Source organism: Antechinus flavipes, chromosome 3 (assembly GCF_016432865.1).
Source record: "Antechinus flavipes isolate AdamAnt ecotype Samford, QLD, Australia chromosome 3, AdamAnt_v2, whole genome shotgun sequence".
NCBI lineage: Eukaryota > Metazoa > Chordata > Mammalia > Dasyuromorphia > Dasyuridae > Antechinus > Antechinus flavipes.
In genome coordinates this window covers 338,365,088-338,380,928 of record NC_067400.1, presented here as the reverse complement: position 1 = coordinate 338,380,928, position 15,841 = coordinate 338,365,088, and the positions used below count along the sequence as shown (strand labels likewise).

Below are 15,841 nucleotides of genomic sequence, written 5' to 3'. Positions count from 1 at the left end.
AAGGTTAGGGCCCCATTATCCTTAATGGCAGAGAGAGAATGCTGGAGGCCAGCCCACTGGTGCTCTGCCAGTCAGGAACTCAGAATTTGATCTGTTGTGTGTATGTGTCTAAAGTATTTTAAGAAACATTTCACTAAATGGAAAGGGGAATTCAATGTGATATTGGGAGATCTAGGGTCTAGGTCCAGGACTGACATTTGCTTACATTATGAACTTGGATAATTGAGGCACTCAATTTATTAATTCTTCTGAACCTCAGTCTCCTTATCTGTCAAGTGGAAACAATAATACCCATGTGAGCTCAGCTTTTTTTTTTTAATTTTAAAGCTTTTCATTTTCAAAGCATATGTATGGATAATTTTTCAACATTGACCCTTGCATAGCCTTGTGTTTCAGATTTTCCCCTCCTTCCCCTCTCCCCCTCTCCTAGATGATAAACAATCCAATATCTGTTATACATATTAAAATATATGTTAAATCCAATATGTGTAAACTATATACAATTCTCTTGCTGCACAAGAAAAATCAGATCAAAAAAGAAAGTAAATGAGTAAGAAAACAAAATGCAAGTGAACAACAACAAAAAGAGTGAGAATATTATGTTGTGGCCCACGCTCAGTTCCCACAGTCCTCTCTCTGGGTGTAGATGGCTCTCTCCATCACAAAATCATTGGGAATGGTATCAATTATTTCATTGTTGGAGACACTTTTATCAGAATTGATTGTTGTATAGTCTTCTTGTTGCCGTGTACAATGATCTCCTGGTTCTGCTCATTTCACTCAGCATCAGTTCATGTAAGTCTCCAGGACTCTCTGAAATCATCCTGTTGGTCATTTCTTACAGAACAATAATATTCCATAACATTCATATACCACAATTTACCCAGCCATTCTCCAATTGATGGGCATCCATTCATTTTCCAGCTTCTAGCCACTACAAACAGGGCTGCTACAAACATTTTGGCACATACAGGTCCCTTTCCCTTCTTTAGTATCTCTCTGGGATATAAGCCCAGTAGAAACACTGCTGGATCAAAGGATATGCACAGTTTGATAACTTTTTGAGCATAGTTCCAAACTGGTGAGCTCAGCTCTTAACACTGATTTATGTCAAATGGGGCAGGTAGGTGTGGGACAGTATACATCAGAATAAATATTACTAAGGCCCTGAACAAACAAGCTAGAGCCTCAATGGGCCCAAATAGCATCTCTTGAAATCTGCCCAGACACAGTACTATTTGTGTTGGTTGAACCATGACCTCTTTGCATGACCTGCAGCTTGGGATTTCCCCCCCTTATCTGTCACCATTGTTGATTCCATATATGTGCTATAACTTCTGGCTGGATAATTTACAGCCCTTGACCATCTCTATTAACTGACACAGGCTTGTGATGAGGATCAGATGAACTAACGTAGGTGAGAGCATTCTCTAATGCATCTGCTTCCATAATTGACAGTTTGTGCTGTTATTTGCCTGGGCTATCTCCCATACCTGGAATGCACCCCCTATTCTCTTTGACCTTGTAAAATCTTTAGCTTCCTTCAAAACTCATTTCAAGTGTTTTCTCTCTTAGGAAGCCCTATGCTGATCCCCCTTTCCTCTTCAACCCCCAATTGCTGTTGGTTTCCCTCCAGAATTTACTTTGCATATGAAATGGAAAGAGGAGAGGCTTCTCTCTTATACCTCAGACTTTATGAGATTTTAATGTGTAAACAATATGTTTGTTCCATTATTCCTTTGAAGTACATGTACCTCTTTTATTGAATCAACTTATCAACAAATTATCATAGACTCAGGGGGCTTTGAATCGTTAAGCCCTGACAAAATAAAGGCAGTCCAGGCTCCTATGGCTTGAGATCCCTGGAGGTTAATGAGGTGAAGGAAGTGCTTTCTTTTTCTTCTCTTCCTAGTTCAGCCTTACAGCTTTGAGGGCAGCCTACCTTCAAAGGGGGACAGACATCTAGAAGGGAGTAGAGAAAGACAGCCAGCAAAGGGATGGGGTAGAGGGATGTTTTCTGAGTCAGGAAGCAGCTTTAAGGAGCTAATCTTGGCGACTGAGAGTCGAGTTGTAGAGAATAGGACCAGCTGAATGACCCACAGAGAAAAGATATTACACCTGATGTCATGGTCCCCTTCGAGAAAGAACCCCACCTATAGTATGATTTCAGTTTTAGGGGATAATCTAGAAGAGGGTAGTACAACAAGAAGTCAGAATTATATAGTGCTTTAAGGTATGTAAAGTGCTTTATATCCCATCTTAATTGCAATAATCCTGTCAGTTAAGTGGTATTATTCCCATTTTACAGATAATGGAGACTGAGAAATTAAATGACTTGCTTAGTGTCCCACACATAGTGACTCAAGTAGGATTTGAATTCAGCTCTTCCTGATTTCAAATCCAACATTCTTTTCCACTGGCATCTAACTATTTTTATATCCTTTATCATTAATTTTCTATACATGTTTTATTTCATCTTTTTCTTCATAGAATATAGGCATCTCAATTTTTTTCTATTTCTAGCATAATGTCTAGCACTATGTAAATACTTAATAAATGCTTGTTGAATAACCCGAATGGATGAACGATTTGTGATTTAATCACTGTGAATGCTCGCTCCCTCCAATGATGCAGATGACAACTCTTCCATGGCTGTCCATCGCCTTACATTTCTCATTTGTGTAAATCTGGAAAACTGCTACAGAATGTGCATCTAACAACTTGGGAGTCCTTTCTCCATAGTTCTTGACCTTGTGCAGATGCAAAAGGAGCACATAGGCTGTCCATCTTTTATGCTACTTTGCTTTTACCATTCATTGTTTGTCCCATGTTGAAGCCTGCTCCCATTGAATCTCTTCATTGGCATTTGTAGGATACTCAACTACAGCTCTTCAGACATCAGCCATGGAACTCCATGCCTTTTAGTAATGTAGCATCACCAGAAGAACATTGGTGTTAAAAACAATGGACATTTGTTCTAGGAAGAGGCTAAGGGTCAGTAAAAATTCTACTCACTTTCACAAAGGCAATCCCCAGTCTGCTAGATTTTATCTTAAAACTTTTATCTAAAAACATTTTTTCTTTCATAAAAATCCAATTTGAATAACCCTATTTAAAAGGGAGAGAGCAATAAAGAATGGACCTTATTGTATATGAGACATTCTTATAGTTTGGCATTTCCTCTATTATATTCTTCCGGCTTTTTTTTTTTTAAGAGAACTTTTAGCTGCTTAAATTTCAATTGTAGACACATCCAGGGCCCAATGAGCATGTTTTAATTAAATCACATAAATAAATAATCATCCTTCCATGGCTGGAAAACAAACTATTTCTGCTGTGTATCACTGAATAAAGAATGAGGGAGAAAGTGACTACTGAAGTTTGAATGAAACTAAAAAGTCAATAGAATAAATTTAAGGTTAACAAATAAGTTAAAATCTTATTTGTTATTTTAAATGTACAATTTATTATTTTAAGTGCCCACAAAATCATTTTGATAATAAGAACTAAATTATACACTGGGGAGGCCTGAAATAGAAAGAGAAATTGAGAGAGAGACAGAAAGAGACAGAGAAAGAGAGACAGATAGTTAGACAAAGTTAGACAGAGAGACAGGGAAAGTGAGACAGATAAGTTGAAAGAAAAAGAGAGAGACACAAATAGAAAGAGAGAAAGAGAGAGTGAGAGTTAGAAATATAGAGAGAAAATGTCTCTTATAAATCTCAATAGCTTTGTATATATTTGTTTGTTGTTTCCCCTATTAAATTGTAAACTTCTTGAAGGCAGGGGCTGTCTTTTGCCTCTTTTTGTATTACCAGTGCTTAGCACAATGTGCAGCAATAATAGGTACTTCATAAATGTTTATTAATTGATCAATTATTAATCAAGGGAAATTTTGGTCTATACAATAGATTTCCTGACATACTAGAACACAAATCAAAGCTTTGTCCTCTTTTTAATACACAAGTAAAGTGAACAGCTCATTAATTTTTGGAAAATATGAGTTCATGAAATGATGATTTCTAGAAAATAAAGAATCCTTCTGTTTCTAATAAAAACCCAACAGTTAAGACTGTGATAATATCTATCATAATTATCATAGGAAGGATATGATGATGATGGAAAATAGAGAAGGAAGTGAGTAGTAGGGAAATGTCTTTCACTGTAGCCTTTACCACTAGATCATATTCTAATGCCTCAGGATGATGGTGTGGAGATGATGAACTGACTGAGGAAGTAGTGAGTTCCCTATCATTGTTCAGTTATTTTCAGTCATTTCTGATTCCTGGTAACCCCGCTTGGGGTTTTCTTGGCAAGATACTGGAATGTTTTGCCATTTTCTTCTCCAGCTCATTTTATATATGAGGAAACAGGCAAACAGGGTTAAGTGACTTGGGAGGGTCACACAGCTAGTAAATGTCTAATTTACTGATTTAACTTAAGAATTGAAGTTAAGATTAGTCTTCCTAACTCCTAACCTAACACTCTTATCTACAGTGTCACTTACAACAAATGTTGAAGATGAAAGACAGCCAGTAAGAACTACTTTTACTCACCTTTACTGCCAAGAAGTAGGTAAGTACAATAGTCTGGCAAGCTAAGAATGTATGATGATGTAGACAAACAATTCACTGTAGAAGAATTTTGTGTTGCCTGTTGAGCTAAGAGGTGTGAATATGAGTGTGGTATGAATCAGGAGGTTTCTGAGTAAGGGGGAAAATGATATCTTTCCTAGGCTGAATGAGCACAATGAGAACCATGCTAGAAAGAGTTCTAGGAGAAGTGGAAGGAAGATGGGGTGCCCTTTGCAAAGCTGCAGCTGCTGAAACTGCTGATCAACCTTCTATCCCTCATTTGGGTAGCCATTTTATTTCCTTTTAATGCAGGCTTCCCTTCTCCCCTTTTATGTGCCAAGAGCCTTAATGCTGGTCACTTGACCCACTTAGTATCCAAATGCTCCTAATCCATTTCTTTGCTCCTTCTATAATGCTGTAAAGCTTAGGACTTTCCTTAAAACTACAAAGTTCCAGGTAGATTAAACTTCAGAGAGATGAAGAGATGTCTTAGATCACACAGCTAATCCATCTGAGAACCAGGATTTAAATCCAGGTTTCGTGACATGTCCTGTTGCTTATTTGACTAAAACATCATGGCTTTTCAACAAAACTTCATTATCTAATGCCCTATTTCTTTTGGCCCTTATACTCTGCTAGATGGCAGTAGATGGTAAATGATTTTGCTAATCAGATAAGTGAATCCCTGCTATCATGTCACCTCTTCCAGACCTTCTTAACACATCAATTTTTTAAAAGTAGTAATTATATCAGTTTGAAAACTTCTTCCACCAAGGATGTCAACTCTTTGATTCTTGAATTCATGATTATGAATTGCTATGGACCAAAACAAAACAAACAGCTCAAAACAAAACATTGTGATTACCTAGGGACCAATGTTCTGATGATAGACTTTTCAGATTAGCTGGGTCCGTCTTCTGAGGATGGACATTCAAAGTCTTTCTATTTTGGAAGATTCTGTCACAACTAGATGTCCAGTGACATTATATGGTGGACGTTGTATTGAATGTGGACTCAGAGAATATAGATTATACTCCAGGCCCTATCATTTACTAACTCTGTAGCCTTTGATAAATCATTTTCTAGATCTCTCTCTATTGGTGTATGATTAGACTAGATGGACACTGAGATATCTTGCAACCTGAGATGTATGATCTTACAACAATAGCCTTCAGGAATCCATGGTTACCTCCACATCATCATCCTGAGGTATTAGAACATGATCAGGTGGTAAAGTCTATAGTGAGAGAGACTTCCTTAGCATTTATTTCCTTCTCTATTTTTCATCATGATCATCATCATATCCCTCCCATGATAATAACATTACCTAGTATTTTTATCATGCTTTAAAGTTTGAAAAATATTTTGTATGTGTTATTTCATTTGATCTTTCAACAATCTTGTAAGATAGGTACTATTATTATTTTCATTTTACAGATGAGGTAACTGAGGCTCAGAGAGATTAAGTGGCTTGCCCAGAGTTACACAGCTATTAAATGTCTGAGGTAGGATTTGAACTTAGTTCCTAGACTCCTAGACTAATACTTTATCTATACCATGTTGCCACAACATTAAATGGATGACTTTCTATTTCATCTATTGGTGAAGTCAGATGGGGAAAGAAGAGCACTAATAGATGGTAATGCTGGGAAAAGTCCTAAAGGAAACTCTGGACATACATATAAATGGTAAATATTGGGTAGGAATGGTCTCATATGTGAGCAGATGCATAATTGCCAGAGAAAGGAGCTCCTGTTCCTCTGCATCCTAATCTTACCTGCTTGTTCATAGCTGGTTTAACCCAAGAGTCCTTTTATTCCACCATTAGATTAAATAGCAACCATCACCATAGAATAAATGCCAACTTCCCTGGGGAACAGAGTGATTACTTGCTCATGCTGAAATATAAATGGCTAATTGCGGAACCTTCTTTAGGCATAGATTTGTATAAGGCAGAGAGTTTTAATCAGTGGTCTGAGAACTTAAAAAACATTACAATTGTTTTCGAATATAATTGCTTTCCTTTGTAATCATATGTATTTTATATTATACATTTAAAATATTTTTCTGACAGGGGTTCATAGACTTTACCTCAAATGTTACAAAAATGTTGAGTTCCTGGTATAAGGGAAGGAAAAGTAGAATAATCTATTCTTCACTCCTTTTGACTCTCCATCTCCAATACAAACCTTATTTCTGTAATATAAAATCAGCAGGTAAGTGAAATTTAGATTTAGGGGGATAGAAAGTTCTTTCTCTGATAATCTCCAATTTTTGTACTTGCTGACATGCAAAGCTCTGCTAGTATATTGTAACCTATATGATTCTGGGCAAGTCACAATCTCTCTGAGCTGATTTCTTCATTTAGAAAATGAAATGCCTGGGCTAAGTGACCTTGAAGGTTTTGTCTGCCCCTAAATCTATGATACTAGACAATTCTGATGCCTGATGATGGGATAGAGGTGACCCTGGGTTCTTGAGACAGCAGACTGCTTTTCAATTTTGCCAAGGCCCGAGGCCCAGAATATGCTTCAAATGAAGCTTTAAGTTTCAAGTTACAAGTAATTAACCCACTAAGGTCATAGACCTTCAAGAACTGTTTCTTGCTCTCCTTGGCCCTGCTAATTTGATGATGGAGACTGGTGACAAATGGATTATTTTGAAAACTGAGCTTGGCCCAGGATTTTATCATCAGGGTCAGCTTCCTGACTGGTGCCGGGAAGTTTCCTTTCAGCCTCTCTTAGTGTTTTGCAGGAAGGGCTGTCTTTGCCCAAGTAGGCTGCATGTGGGGTTTAGCCAGAACTCAAATATTTTTCAGTTGGATAGAAAAAAAAAAGGGTGGGTAGCCTGGGGGATAGGAGAAAAGGTGGAAGGAAAGGCAACTATCACTGACCTTTTCCTGCCAAGTATGCTTATCATTGCACTTCAAACTTATAGACATTTTGCAAATGGATATGTTGCTAATTTGCTTAACAAATAATCACTGAAGAAAATAGAGAGCTCTGTGTGGCCTTTAAAAACAACCCCTGGATTGAACTGGTTCTGATCTACTAGGCAGCTGCTGTTTTGAAAGACAGTTTTTATATCCAGTCTCATTTGTGCTTGAATTTTCATTGCATCCCAACTCATCCAGATTACATTTGTCTAATAAAAATGTTAAAAAGCATTAGCTAATTTGAGTCTGAGGGTTTTTAACAATATTTATTATCCTCTGACATGCAACATGGTGCCTCATTGTTCATGCAAAGCAAAGAGGAGATTTTGTTGTTTGAGGAAAGATGAATTTTCCCCCAATGTGATTGTGGTAATAAAAAGGACTGTTAGGTTCCCTTCATTTTTATTTTCAGAAGGTGTTAGTAGCTGTAGTGATGGAGGGGGGGGAGATGTGGAAGTATGCATGCATAATGATTGGTCTTGCATTGCACCTGCCTAGTGAAGAGGTTGGGGAAAATGGAAGTATTCTAGTTTACCTCTTTCATTTTATAGATGAAGAAATGGAGACAGAGGCAAGTAAAGGGATTTAACTCAAAGTCACTCAGCCAGTTAATGGCAGGGCCAGGATTAGAACTCCGGTCTCTTGATTTCCAGCCCAAAGTCTTTTCCATTGTATTAAATTGTTGCCTTGCAACAATTTTATTTTGGAGATGGAGACAGGAGAAGAATATGAAGTTCTGGATGGCTGAGAAGAGAAAGGAAGTCCTCAAAAGAACTCAGATTTCCTGACTCCTGAGTGTGCTTTCTGCAACAGCTTTATGTCATAATCTTTCCTCAGGGTGGGGCCTTTGCTTTGGAATGAAAAAGAAAGGGACAGTGGACCTCCTCTCAAGCAGAAAGTCTAGAATTCAATTAGCTTCAGCCTTTAGTTTTTGAAGGCAGGAGGATGGTGACATAGTTCTGAGTTCAAATGTGACTTTAGGAATTTATTAAATTGTATGCTGCTGGGCAAGTCACTAAATATGTATTTGCCTTAGTTTCCTCAACTGCAAAATGAAAATCATAGTACTGACCTTCCATAGTTATTGTGAAAATCAAAGGAATTAATATATTTAGCATCCTATCTGAGAATGCAAGGGTCTTTGACTAAGACAAAGGAGTACTGAAGGGACTAATGGTGAGGTTTCACTGGGTTTCAGGAACAACCTGCACATGCATGACTACTGAGGCAAGCACCCTGGCCACAGGCAGTGGAGGAAGAGGATGGAATTTGGATAAAAGCTTTTTATGAAAGAGGATGGTGGAAAGGTTTTAAAGATTAGATGCATTTTTTTTCAATTAATGAAAATCAATTTTCTCTCCGTTTACCTCCCCCATCAATTAAACAAGAGAAACTTTGTAATGCATAGCCAAGTGAAAACAAATTCCCTGGTCGACCATACCTAAAAACATCACACCATACACACACATACACACACACACACACACACACACATACACAACCACACCCACACCCACACCCACACACCCCTTTTGTTCAGTCATTTCAGTCATTCTGACAGTTTATGGTTCCAAGGACCCCGATTTATGGAATTTTCCTAGCAAAGACACCAGAATGCTTTGCTATTTCCAGGTTAAGTGCTTTTCCCAAGTTCACAGCTAGAAAGTTTATGAGGCTGGATTTGAACTCAGGTCTTCTTGACCCTAGCACTCTATCCACTTCCCCATCTAATTCCATCTCACCTATGTATATGTAAACATACATGTATACACACATGCATGCACATGCATACATGCAAACACACACACACGTGTGTGTGTGTGTGTATTTAAATTTTTATCCTGAGTCCATTACCTTTCTATCAAGTGGTGGGTAACATGCTTCATCATCAGCTGATGATAGAATCATGGTTGATTAATACATTGATAAGAATTCCTAAGACCCTCAAAGTTATTTGTCTTTATATTTTTATTATTGTTTAAATCGTCCTGCGGACTCTGCTCACTTTATTCTTCATCAGTTCATCCATGTTTCTCTGAAATTGTCTCTTTCATTATTTCTTAGCAGAGTAATAGCATTCCATTATATTCATATACTATATGACATTCCCCAACTTAGGGGCTACCCTCCTACTTTCAGGTTTTTGCTACTATAAAAAGTGGCTACTACACTGAGTATATATGTAGGGTTTTTTTTTTTTCTTCTTTGATCTCTTTGAGTTACAGACCTAGTAGTTATATTGCTTGGTCAAAGGGTATGAACAATTTAATAATTATTTGGGAATAGTTTCAAACTACTTTTCTACTATATTTTCAGTTCCACCAACCTGCCTGTTTTCTCATAGGGAAACATTTCCAACATTTGGTACTTTCCTTTTTTGTCAACTTTGTCAAACTGATGGGCTTGAGTTGGTTCCCCAGAGTTGCCTTAATTTGCATCTCTCTATCAGTGATGTGTGATATTTTTTTATTTGACTATAGATAGCTTGGACATTCTCCTTTGAGAACTGCTTGTTTGTATCTTTTGACCATTTATTCACTGATGAATATCTTTTTTTGTTATAAATTTGAATAAGTTCCTTATATATCTGGAGAATGTTACTTTCATCACAGATACTTTTCTAGTTATTTGTTTCCTTTTTAATTTCAGCATATTGGTTTTTAAAATTTTTGTAATCAAAATTGTCTGTTTTATCTTCTAAAATTCTTTTTATCTTTTGTTTGGTTAGGAACCATTCCTCTATCCATGGAGCTGAAAGATAATTTCTTTCCTTCTTTCTCTATTATGCTTATGATATCACATTTTATGTCTAAGAAAATAATAAAGATTAAAACGCATAGGATCTTAGGTTTCAAGATAGAAGGGACCTTAGAGATCATCTAACTTCCCTCCTTCATTATAAATTTTCAAACTGAGACTCCCCAAAATGGCATGATCATATCTGTAAAGGTCTTAGAATAGTGCCTGGCACATAGTAGGTACTTAATTAAAGCTTATTTTCTCTCTTTCTCCCTGCCTCTCTTCCTTCCTCCATTCCTTCCATCCTTCCTTGCCTTTGCCTTCTTCCTTTCATCCTTCCTTCCTTCTTCCTTCCTTCTTCCTTCCTTCCTTCCTTCCTTCCTTCCTTCCTTCCTTCCTTCCTTCCTTCCTTCCTTCCTTCCTTCCTTCCTTCCTTTCTTCTTTCCTTCCTTTTTTCCTTTCTGTCTGCCTTCTTTCCTTCCTCCCTCCCTCCCTTCCTTTCTTCTTTGCTTATTTCCTCCTTTTTTCTCTTCCCTTTCCTTACTTGCCCTTCTTTTCTTTTTTTATTCCTTTTCTCTTTCCTTTTCTTTTCCCTTCCTTATATAAATATATGCAAAGTTATGTGAAGCAGTGTGGAGTAGTAGGAAGAGCACTGTGTTTTTGAGTCAAGGACCTGGATTCAAATCCTGATTCATTCATTTATTGCCTTTGTTATTTTGAGCAAATCACTTCATTTGTTTAGTCCTAATTTTTTTTATCTGCCAAAGGAGAGGGTTGGATTTAATGGCTTCCAAAATACCTTGCAATTCTAAATATACGGTCCTGTGACTTAAGTTAATTCCTAGGTAAGTTGCATTTACTACCTGGATAATTTTAGGCAAAGCACGTAATCTCTCTGGACCTCAATTTTTTTACCTGCAAAATTTGGAATGGTCTAGAGGTCTTTTCTGGCTCCTCATTTATGATTTTAAATTGGGTCAGCTACATGGCACAATGATAGAGTGCTAGGCCTGGACTCAGGATGACCTGAGTTCAAATGTGACCTCCAAAATTTACTATGTGACCCTGGGCAAATAAGTTAAGGCTGCTTGCCTCAGTTCCTCAGCTGTAATCTGCTCTGGAGAAGGAAATGGCAAATTACTCTAATGTCTTTACTAAAGAAAACCCCAAAGAGGGTCACAAAGGCTGGATATCACAAAAACTACCCAATATCAACAATGAAGTAATTAGGATGAGTGGTACTGGTTGAGGAGAGAATTAATAATGTCACAGGAAAGGTTTGGGTAGGAGTTACCTGGCCTAAGTCTTGATGGCAGGAGAGATTCCTAAAGGCGGAGGTGAGAAGCGAGATCATTGTAAGTGTCAGGATAAAAACAGAAACAATAAGATCTCCTGTATCTGCATTCCACAGTTATTTACTAACAAATGAGACAATGGATATGAATGTACATCAGCAGCTGAAAACTTACTTATAGAAGTAAGATATTGTTCAAAATATGCACTTTAAGGGATAAGTGCGGTGGAAATAGTCCCAACATTAAAAGCAACTTACTTGTGAGGAGCTGGATGGATATGAGCCATCTGAGATTTCTTTTAAATGAGGAACCAGTCTGTCAGGGACAGTTTTCAGCAGATGCAGCCATATTGGAGAGGCCCATTGGGTGTTCCCAGTGCTTTTCCATTCTTTTTTATTCCTTGTGAATAACCATTCTCTATGTTTGGTGAAAAGAACACTGGATTTGGATTCAGAACTAGATCTTAGTTCCAGTTTCACCATTTTTTATCTGTGTGATATTAGAAGAGTTATTTAATCTTGAGATACAAATAATTTTCTCCTCCTTTCCTCCAAAACAAGCACAATGCCTTGAATGTAAGAGGTACTTTAAATATTCTTATAGAATTGAACCTTTTTTTGTGTGTATTGATATCTTTATCTGTAAAATATGATAATATTTGTACTACCTTTCTTACAGGGTTGTGAGAGACAAATGAGAAAATGAATGTAAAGTATGTGTGACTGGAACTCAACATTTGGAGCTCTATCAACAGGCCTGCACATCAAATATGGAGCTCTCTGCTTCTTTCCCAGCATTTCTTCCAGGAGGGTTTCAGACATTGACTTGGAAGTAGATTACCCAGAGTGCCACTGACCTTGAACTTGGTTTTGCATAGCCCCTCTGGAATCAACCAATCAATAAACATTTATTAAGTGGCTACCATGTGCTAGCACTGGGAACTTTGTTTTATTTTTCAGGTAAAATAAGATGTAGGACAATAGATCATTGCTGTAACAGACTGCAGAAGCTATTTAGTTCAATCTCCTCATTTTATAGATGAGGAAACTGATTCTCAGGGATGTTAAAACACTTGCTCAGGGGCACACAGGTAGTAAACACCAGAGGCAGGATCTGAATCCAGAACCTCTGATTTTTGAGTCAGTGCTCTTTCCACTGAGGTTATCTTGACTCTTGTCAGGTTCTGGGGTCTATTCTCTCTGGCTAACTTTGGGAGGGGTATGTGAATTCTGTCAAGAAGAGTGGGTAACTGACTATCCTAGCCAGGGGAAGGCAAGGAATTTGCTCTCAATTAGTCCCTTCATTGCTCCCAATTCAATGGAAGGATTTGGAGGTAGGAAAATAGATGGGAAATAAGGAGAATATGAGATTTTTTTTGACCTCCAAAATCCTGATCCAAATGTGAGAAAGATAAAGAACTGCAGTGTTTCAATGAGGTCATTATAGTCAAAGTTTCAGGCTTATCTCTCTCCCAACTTTCATTGGAGACTTTAAATTAAAAAGTACCAAATCAAGGATTTAATTTAAGAAAAAAAGAAGGGAGATTAATTCCTATTTGAACTACCTGGGTATTTAGAACATTCAGCCTATCTCAGCAGAATGTCAGAAGATTACTAGGAAGAGGAAATGAAGATTATATAGGATTTTCAACAGTTTGCTTTTTTTTTTCTTTTAATAAAATTTAGAAAGCAGATAAGGTGCCCAAAGTAGATACTGACAAGCTCAGATGACTCCTTTTCCTTTAAAAGCATGGGACAACTGTGAGTATTCCTGGAATTTAGATACAGATCTGCCACCAAGTCACTTTTTGACCTTGGATAAATTCCATGCAGTCTCCAGGTCTCACTTTCCTACTCTATGAAGTGGGTGGGTTGAGCTAAATGATCTAGAATTGGAGCAATAATAACTATTGAAATGGGAGAGGTTAAGGGGCATAAAGGTTCTTTGGTAAATAATTTGTAAAACTATTAATAATATATTTTGCAATAGGTAGTAACAGAATAGCAATATTCTATTAGTAATTATTAATATTCTATCATTACTAATATTCCGTTAGTAATTAGTAGTAGTAATATTCTATAATAGTGGTTCTCAAAGTCAAGTCCAGAGATTCACTGGGGTCTCTGAAACCCTTTCAGAAGGTCTGCGAATTCAAATTAGTTTTTTTTCTAATATGGTAAATATCTATCAATATAATCCACATAAACAAAAATTCTTCAGACAAATTCTCAATAGTTTTTTAAATAGTATAAAGATAGTGAGAACAAAAGTTTGAGAACCACTGTTATAAGTAAGGTAGTAATAGAATTGATAATAGATTGTAAAAGTCCTTGGCATTTCTGATATTCTACATGTCCAAAACTATTTCTAAGGAAATAAATTTATCATTCAGTTGTTTTCACTCATGTCTCACTCTTTGTGACCCCATTTGAAGTTTTCTTGGCAAAGATACTGGAGTGGTTTGTCATTTACTTCTCCAGCTCATTTTACAGATGAGGAAACTGAGGCAAAAAAGAGTCAAATGATCTGCTCATTCTCGCACAGCACAGCTGGTAAGTGTCCAAAGCCATATTTGAACTTGAAGAAGAATCTTCCTGACTCCAAGGCCAGCACTCTGCTTTACTGCCTAAGGAAATGATAGATGGGAGTTATTATAGAGAGGTAGGTAGGAAAATACCAAGCATTTATTAAGTACTTGTCATGTGTAAGGCTCTATGTAAGCACTGGACACTGAAAAAGAGAGATAGTTCCCACACTCAAGGAGCTTGCAGTCTAATGGAGGAAGGCAATATACAAAAGAGAGCTGAAAGGGGAAGGAATGAAATTTTTTGGGAAAATATTGAAGCCTGTAAAATCGGAAGATAATAGGGAAGGGGATAAAGGCTGGTTCACCTCAGCTTCTCTCCAAAATGGAGGCCCTGGGAAGAACTAATTCACTAAGAGGAGGCAGCCAGCATGGCAGGTGGATATTCCAGGATGATGAGTTCTCAGGTGCCGAGGGAGTCCCCAGGGTGAGGAAGGGTTGCACTTTTTGGAAAGTAGCCAATGCTCTTGTCCAAAATTGTCATCACATAATTTGTTGGAACCTGGCCAGCAAATGGGCCTATTAATAGGTGATATCTTAATTGATGAGCATTTATTGAACACCTACTGAGTTCAGTAGTCTATGCCAGGAACTACTGAGGGAATGCACAGAAGAGATAGGAAGCACTGTCCTTCCTTTGTGGAAAAATATGATTTCTCAGCTGAATGAGATATTCTTCCCCAGAGAGGGTAGGGCTAGGTTGTGTTTGCATTATAACATCATCACTCAAGCAATAAATTTTGTGGATAAACACCAGCCATCCAAAGAAGTCAGACCCTCAGGGAAGGGTGATGAGAATTTCTCAGTTTTAGTCAAATTGGACTTTGGCTTCAAGTAATGATGCTCTAACAATGAGACAAGGAGTAGATGAGATTCCTTATCTTTGCCTAGACAGATTATACCATGCCATCTGGGAAGCTGGTATTGTGGCTCTAGTCCAGAAAAAACCTCTGAAGTTTTTGGAACTATGGTTTTTTTTTCAGTGACTGTATATTCAGGGACTGTATCCCACCCATTCTGATCTGCCACTTTTCTCAATCTCCCCTCTATTTGGGACACTTTTGCCTGGAATATGACCCAAAATAGAAGTTTCCACTACCTTTCTGTCCATGACTGCAGAAGTGGGAAAACTCTTAGATTCACCTGAGTGCTATCCATTCCTGCACTGCTCTCATTCCTGAGCTGCCCTGATGCATAGAAAAAGCTGGATTTAGGAGTTACCAGGATTGTTTGGTGTATATGTGTTTCTACTGTGTCAAGAGGTGGGTAGAATTCTTTATCATTAAAGTCTTCTGGAAACAGTATTGAATATTATTGGTCAGAGTTCTCAAATCTTTCAAAATTGTTCATTTTTACATATTAATAAAATGAATTGTTCTTTTGGTTTTGAATACTTCACTCTGTACCAGTTCATCTGAGTCTACCCAAGTTACTCTAAAATATACTTTTTATCATTCCTTATGGGTCAATTTGTTCAGCCATTTATCCCAGTGGAGGGCTACTCTCCCCCCTACCCCCCCAGTATATAATTCTTTGCCATTACAAAAAGAGCTGCCATATTTATTATCATTATTATTATTATTTTATATATAGCATCTTTTCTTCTTTCTTGGATTTCTTTAGGGACAAATGAAATTATTTTTATATGTGATCTCCCCAGAGATAATTTTTTTCTTCTTCTTGGATTTTGAATAGGACTTTGTACTTTTCTTTT

The 15,841-nt window shown here is 37.4% G+C and overlaps 1 long non-coding RNA gene across 1 annotated transcript; it reads left to right on the top strand.

Moving 5' to 3' along the window:
* The first annotated feature begins 4,170 nt into the window (after window positions 1-4,170).
* Window positions 4,171-12,459, top strand: LOC127557954 (uncharacterized). Its single transcript, XR_007952676.1, has 3 exons — window positions 4,171-4,239; window positions 4,498-4,575; window positions 12,222-12,459. It is a non-coding gene; the product is annotated as an uncharacterized LOC127557954 (long non-coding RNA).
* Window positions 12,460-15,841: the final 3,382 nt, after the last annotated feature.